At 43.8% G+C, this 7,401-nt stretch overlaps 1 non-coding gene across 1 annotated transcript; it reads left to right on the top strand.

Moving 5' to 3' along the window:
* Positions 1–6,725: 6,725 nt before the first annotated feature.
* Positions 6,726–6,798, top strand: TRNAA-CGC (transfer RNA alanine (anticodon CGC)). The gene has a single exon. It is a non-coding gene; the product is annotated as a tRNA-Ala (tRNA).
* Positions 6,799–7,401: the final 603 nt, after the last annotated feature.

Consider the following 7,401-nt stretch of genomic DNA (forward strand, 5'->3'; position numbering starts at 1 on the left):
CCTACCCCCCCCCCCTCTCGCCCCCCCCCCCCCCCACCTTGTTTATTAGCCTTATCTTCATTTTCTCCTACTGCAGTTGGATTTTTGCCCTCTGGTTAGAAACAAGAAAACTAGTAACACCAAATTCATACCCTTTCAGCTCTGCAACCCAAGAGGCGATAGAATTCCTCTCTTCTGGCTTCACAAAATATTTCGGGGATAGGCTTATTGGTCTACCCTGGGTCTCATTCCCAGACCTGTGTCCATTGGATGAAGCCAATTGTCAAAAGAGGTGGGGGAGGGATGCTGAGCAGATTAAAAAATAACATCCACTTCATACATTTTCTAAAATGTTGCGTAAACTTACTTCAAATTGGAGAACTCCTCCTTATTCTCCAGGGTTGTCCTCTTCTTTGGATTTGCAGCATCTTTTCATAGATACAGTGATGTCTCCCCGTTTGTTTGTTTTGGGGGAAAGCCCTACTGGATGCAGGTACTGCCTGGTGCAGCTGTCTGCTTGGAGAGAAAGCCCTGCTGTGCAGGCTTCCGTCCTGCTGTGTCTGCCTGTTCTCACCCTCCACTGTCAGAATTAGCCTAGCACCAAGTCCAGAAGCATTTCAATGGCATCCTTTATACTGTTGTGTCTGTTAGGGTTCTGTTTGTTACAAGTAACCCAAACCCCACTCAAACTGGCTTAAAAAGAAAAGAGGATTTATTGGGTCCCATAACTGGAAAAGTTCATCACTAGGGGTGGTTGGATATGATACAACCAGGGCTTCAGCTTTGGTTCTTGGGATTCTCCTGAGTTGGATTCGTCTTGCACTAGTAGCAGGATGGCTGCCACAATTCTGAGCCTCACCTGACCACATCCAGAGGGAGCCAAATGGCCTCTTCTGGTAGGTATCTCTCAAGCAGGAGGATGTAACTTTTTCAGAAGCTTACAGCAAACTTCTCTTTACACCTTATTGGCTGCATCTGGTTACCAACCCCTTTGTGAACTTGTTTCCATGTCCAGAGAATCCGTGTGTGTTAAGTGACTGGGTTCTTGAACCAATAAATGGCAGGGGGATAAAAGTCCTCTCAGGGTAAGCAGGCCAACTCTTGGTGCTGGGCATGAGGTCAGTTCTTCTGGAAGCACACAGTTACGTGAGGGAAGATGGGAACCTGAATAAAAGCTGGGGTGCTGCTGGGAAGGAGGGAATGGGGGCTGGGTAGGAAACCCATAAATAGCACTCTACCTGGTTTCCACGTCTGAAGCAAGTTCTCACCATTTAAAACTCTGTTGGAAATTCCCCATGAGAATCTGGGAGGGGATAAATTCAGTGTTTATACTCACCTTCCTATTTTACCCCCGATCCATTAGAGACCACCCAACTCAAGCCCCTCACCTTACAAATAAGGACACTGAAACCCAAAGAGAAAAGTGGCTGCCCAAGGTCAACTGTGGCTACAGCTGGCTGTAAAGTCCTTTAAACCTTCCCAGCTGTTTTTCTGAGACATGTGATAGTCAATTTCATGTGTCAACTTGGTTAGGTCATGGTACTCAGATATTGGTCAAACATTCTAGATGTTTCTGTGAAGGTATTTTTAGGAAGAGATTAACATTTAAAGTAGTAGACTTCGAATAAAGCAGATGACCATGATATGGGTGGGCCTCATCCAACCAGTTGAAGCCCTTGATAGAAAAAAGACCAACTCGGGCTTCCCTCCTGGCACACTGGTTAAGAATCCGCCTGCCAATGCAGGGGACACAGGTTCGAGCCTGGTACGGGAAGATCCCACGTGCCGCAGAGCAACAAAGCCTGTGCGCCACAACTACTGAGCCTGTGCTCTAGAGCCCACGAGCCACAACTACCGAGCCCACGTGCCACAACTACTGAAGCCCGCGCGCCTAGAGACCGTGCTCTACAACAAGAGAAGCCACCACAATGAGAAGCCTGTGCTCCGCAACAAAGAGTAGCCCCCGCTCGCCACTACTAGAGAAAGCCCGTGCGCAGTAACGATGACCCAACACATCCAAAAATAAATAAAGATAAAATTAATTAATAAAAAAAAAAAAGAAAGAGCAAAGACCAACTTCTCCAGAAGAAGAGGAAATTCTGCCAGCAGACCACATTGGGCTCAAGCTGCAACGCTTCCCTGGGTCTCCAGCCTCCTGCCTACCCTGCAGATTTTGAACTCACCAGCCTCCACAATCAAGTGAGCCAATTCCTGAAAATACGTCCCTCTCTCCATATACAGCATACCTTGTTTTATTGTACTTTACTTTATGGCACCTCGCAGATATTGCCACTTTTTACAAATTGAAGGTTTGTAGCAACACATTCCACAAAGAAGAATGAGTGTGCTGCTCTGCAGCTGAGTGTAAGGAAACTGATTTCTTGAGATGGAATCTACTCCTGGTGAAGATGCTGTGAAGATTGTTGAAATGACAACAAAGGATTTAGAATACTACATAAAATTTGGAAGCAGCAGGGTTTGAGAGGACTGACTCCAATTCTGAAAGAAGTTCTATGGTGGGTAAAATGCTATCAAGTTGCATTTCATGTTACAGAGAAATCATTCATGAAAGGAAGAGTCAATCCATACAGCAAACTTCATTGTTGTCTTATTTTAAGAAATTGCTACAGCCACCAATATCAAGGCAAGACCCTCCACCAGCAAAAAGATTACAATTTGCTGGAATATATACATATACACATGTATATATGTTTATGTATACATATAAATGAATCACTTGGCTATACACTTGAAACATTGTAAATCAACTATACCTCAATAAAAAAGCAGAACAAAACATACAAGAGATTATGACTTACTGAAGGCTCAGATGATGGTTCGCATGTTTTAGCAATAAAGTATTTTTATTTTTTAAAAAATATTTATTTGTTTATTTGGCTGTGCTAGGTCTTAGCTGTGCCACATGGGATCTTTAGTTGCAGCATGCATGCGGGCTCTAGTTGCCTGACCAGGGATCAAATCAGGGTCCCCCACATTGGGAGCATGGAGTCTTAACCACTGGACCACCAGGGAAGTCCCAATAAAGTATTTTTTTAATAAGATTTTTTTAAATCAATTAATTAATTATTTAAAAATTTTTTTTGGCTGCATTGGGTCTTTGTTGCTGTGCGCGGGCTTTCTCTAGTTGCAGCACACGGCGGATACTCTCCATGTGGTGTGCAGGCTTCTCGTTGCGGTGGCTTCTCTTGTTGCAGAGCACAGGCTCTAGGTGCATGAGCTTCAGTAGTTGCAGCACATGGGCTCAGTAGCTGTGGTGCACAGGCTTAGTTGCTCTGTGGCACGTGGGATCTTCCCTGGCCAGGGCTCGAACACGTGTCCCCTGCATGGGCAGGTGGATTCTTGACCACTGCGCCACCAGGGAAGCCCTTAATAAAGTATTTTTAAGTTCAGGTCTCTACATTGCTTTTTTTAAGACAGAATGCTATAGCACACTTAATAGACTACAGTACAGTGTAAACATAACTTTTATATGCACTGGGAAACCAAAAAATTCATGTGACTCACTTTATTGCAATATTTGCTTTATTTTGGTGGTCTAGAACAGAACTCTCAATACCTCTGAGGTCTGCCTGTATATACACAACCTATTGGTTTTGTTTCTCTTGACTGATAGACCATCATTACTTCCCTAAAGACCCGACCAGCTCTTTATCCTAACCTTGGACGTAGACCTACATTTTAAGAAATAATTTTCGAAAAGAGCCATTGTTCAGCAATGGATCCAGGATTATTAAATAACTAGTTTCATGTCGGTGATAAGTTGGTGGAGTTTTCCCAACTGTACCAAGGATGTAACAGCAGAAAATAGGCTCACCCTGGGAAAGGCCAGAGTCAGGTTAAACATCAACAAGGATCCTTTCCTCCCTGCTGTGTCACTTCCTGTTTGGCGCAATCTATCCATGTGGTCAGAATCCGCTGTATGCCACCAGGCTCCCTGTGGTTGCCCCATGGGCTGCCCACATCCATTCCCACTAAACCGTATCCAAAATTTCCTTCTGGGGCATTATCCCTCCCTGATTGTGCGTGAGTCATTGCGGTGCTGCTCTCCTATGGGAACTCAAGGGGCCAGATCTGCCTCTCTTGGCTCAAGTTCAGCTGCAGCAAGAGTGCATGGCTTCAGCTCAGTCAACCAGGTACTTTCTCCGAGGACTTTGAATCTTGAGCAAATGACATGATACTGGGCTTCCCTGGTGGCACAGTGGTTAAGAATCCGCCTGCCAATGCAGGAGACACGGGTTCGAGCCCTGGTCTGGGAATATCCCACATGCCACGGAGCAACTAAGCCCGTGAGCCACAGCTACTGAGCCTGTGCCCTAGAGCCCATGAGCCACAGCTACTGAGTCCCCAAGCTGCAACTAATGAAGCCCACACGTCTAGAGCCCGTGCTCCTCAACAAGAGAAGCCACTACAATGAGAAGCCCACTCACCTCAACGAAGAGTAGCCCCCGCACCACAGGTAGAGAAAGCCCGCACGGAGCAACAAAGACCCAACACAGCCAAAAAATAATAATAATAATAAAATAAAATAAATTAAAAAAAAAAGACATGATACTAAGAAAGAAAGGTTGGCGCCATCCATTGCAGTCGAGGCGGAAGAGGCATCAATATTTTGAACAGGCTCCTCTGGTTATGAAACAATTTCTGGACTTTCTGTGAACACTGCCCAGCTTCTTGGCCCTCCAGAGGGCTCTTAGTTGCTGACGCTTCCAAGTCTGACTCTCAGATTCCCATGAATTCTGACAGCCCCTGTGAGCCTTTGCTTGAGTTATCCAGAACTGGCTTCTATAATGGACAACCACAACCTCTGACCAATACACATCCTGGGCACTAGTTTTGGCTCTACTTCTAACATAGTGGTAAGTCATTTCACTTCAATGAGCCTCAGTTTCCTCATATGTAAAATTAGGAAATGGGACTAGATCTGTGTTCTATTGTTCAAATATTTTTCAGCCACAAAAAAAAAAAAAAAAAAAAACTGTGCGTAAACAAAATCTTCCTGAGGGGAGCAGATAAATCACAAAACTGATCAACGCAGCACTGCTCTGGCTAAAGAATTTCAAAACTCCAGGATCCTGTCCCCTTAGCTCTTTCTCAGTAGCACCCCACTTGACTTCTGCTCTAATATAACGGGAAAGGGTTACACTTCCCCTCTCTCATTGCAGCAAAAGACAGGCTGGGTTGACTTCATTAACTCAGGGAGGCACCATGCCTTCCGTTTCTCATTGACAAAGATTTGTTTCCTCTTGAAGAAATGTGCTAAGCACACGCTTATGAAATGTTCAAACACACACACACACACACGCACACGCACACGCACATACATAGTCAGTCAATTTAACTGCCAAGTTTGTGGGATCTTCCCGGACCGGGGCACGAACCCGTGTCCCCTGCATCGGCAGGCGGACTCCCAACCACTGCACCACCAGGGAAGCCCAACTGCCAAGTTTTAAGAGCACTCTTTATTGTGGAGAAGACACAACAAAATCACAAAAAGCAAACAACAAAAAAGTATTGGAGTGGGGATGTCGTACTACTCTTTTGAAAGCCTTTGTGAACATACGTCTTGTCCATTTTAGATGATTTTATTAGGTCTTTGAGGGATAGAATTGGAACTTCCTTCATGATAAATACATAAATTAGTAGTTTTGTGGGTAAAACAAAACGAGTATAACTTTCACCATTAAGATCTTCTGTATTTACAATGGAAAAAAGACAGTCTCTTCAGCAAGTTGTGCTGGGAAAGCTGGACTGCCGTATGTAAATCAATGAAGTTAGAACACACCCTCACACCATACACAAAAATAAATGCAAAATGCCATGACATTAAAGACATGACACCGTAAATCTCCTAGAAGAGAACATAGGCAAAACATTCTCTGACATAAATTGTACCAATGTTTTCTTAGGTCAGTCTCCTAAGGCAATAGAAATAAAAGCAAAAATAAACAAACGAGACCTGATCAAATGTACAAGCTTTTGTACAGCAAAGGAAATCATAAACAAAATGAAGAGAAAACCTACGGACTGGGAGAAAAATATTTGCAAATGATGCGACTGACAAGGGCTTAATTTCCAAAATATACAAACAGCTCATACAACTCAACAACAAAAAAACAAACAATCCAATTGAAAAAAATGGGCAGAATGGGAATTCCCTGGCAGTCCAGTGGTTAGGACTGCACACTTTCACTGCAGAAGGCATAGGTTCAATCCCTGGTCAGGGAACTAAGATCCCGCATGCCACGTGGTGCTGGAAAAAAAAAAAAGAAAAGAAAACTGGGCAGAACACCTAGACATTTATCTAAAGAAAACATACAGATGGCCAACGGGCACATGAAAAAATGCTCAACATCACTAATTAATTATTAGAGAAATGCAAATCAAAACTGCAATGAGGTACCACCTCACACTAGTCAGAAGGGCCATCATTTAAAAAGTCTACAATACTGGAGAGGGTGTGGAGAAAAGGGAACCCTTCTACCCTGTTGGTGGGAATGTAAGTTGGTGCAGTCACTATGGAGAACAGTATGGAGGTTCCTCAAAAAGCTAAAAATAGAATGATCCAGCAGTCCCACTCCTGGGCATATATCCCAACAAAACTATAATTTTAAAAGATACATGCACCCCAGTGTTCACAGCAGCACTATTTACAACAGCCAAGACATGGAAACAACTTAAATGCCTATTGACAGATGAATGGAGAAAGAAGATGTGGTACAGGGACTTCCCTGGTGGTCCAGTGGGTAAGACTCTGAGCTCGCAATACAGGGGGCCCAGGTTCGATCCCTGGTCGGGGAACTAGAGTCCCTAAGTTGCATGCCACAACTAAGAGTCCACATGCCGCAACTAAGAAGTCTGCATGCCACAACTAAGAGTCTGCAAGCTGCAGCTAAGACCCAGAGCAGCCTAACTAATAGATACTTAAGTAAAAAAAGATGTGGTACATATATACAGCGGAATACTACTCAGCCATAAAAATAATGAAATAATGCCATTTACAGCAACATTGATGGACCTAGAGAATATCATACTAAATGAAGTCAGTCAGAAAAAGACAAATACCATATGAAATCACTTATATGTGGAACCTAAAATATGACACATAAGACTTCCTGGTGGTCCAGTGGGTAAGACTGCGCTCGCAATACAGGGGGCCTGGGTTCTATCCCTGGTCGGGGAACTGGATCCTGTATGCATGCCACAACCAAGAGTTCACATGCTGCAACTGAGACCTGGTGCAGCCAAAATAAATAAATAAATATTAAAAATATGACACAAATGAACTTATCTACGAAACAGAGACAGACTCGCAGATATAGAGAACAGACTTGTGGTTGCCAAGGGTGGGGGAGGGATAGACTGGGAGATTGGGATTAGCAGATGCAAACTATTATATATAGA

This window comes from Lipotes vexillifer, unplaced genomic scaffold, assembly GCF_000442215.2.
Source record: "Lipotes vexillifer unplaced genomic scaffold, Lipotes_vexillifer_v1.1 scaffold216, whole genome shotgun sequence".
Lineage (NCBI taxonomy): Eukaryota > Metazoa > Chordata > Mammalia > Artiodactyla > Lipotidae > Lipotes > Lipotes vexillifer.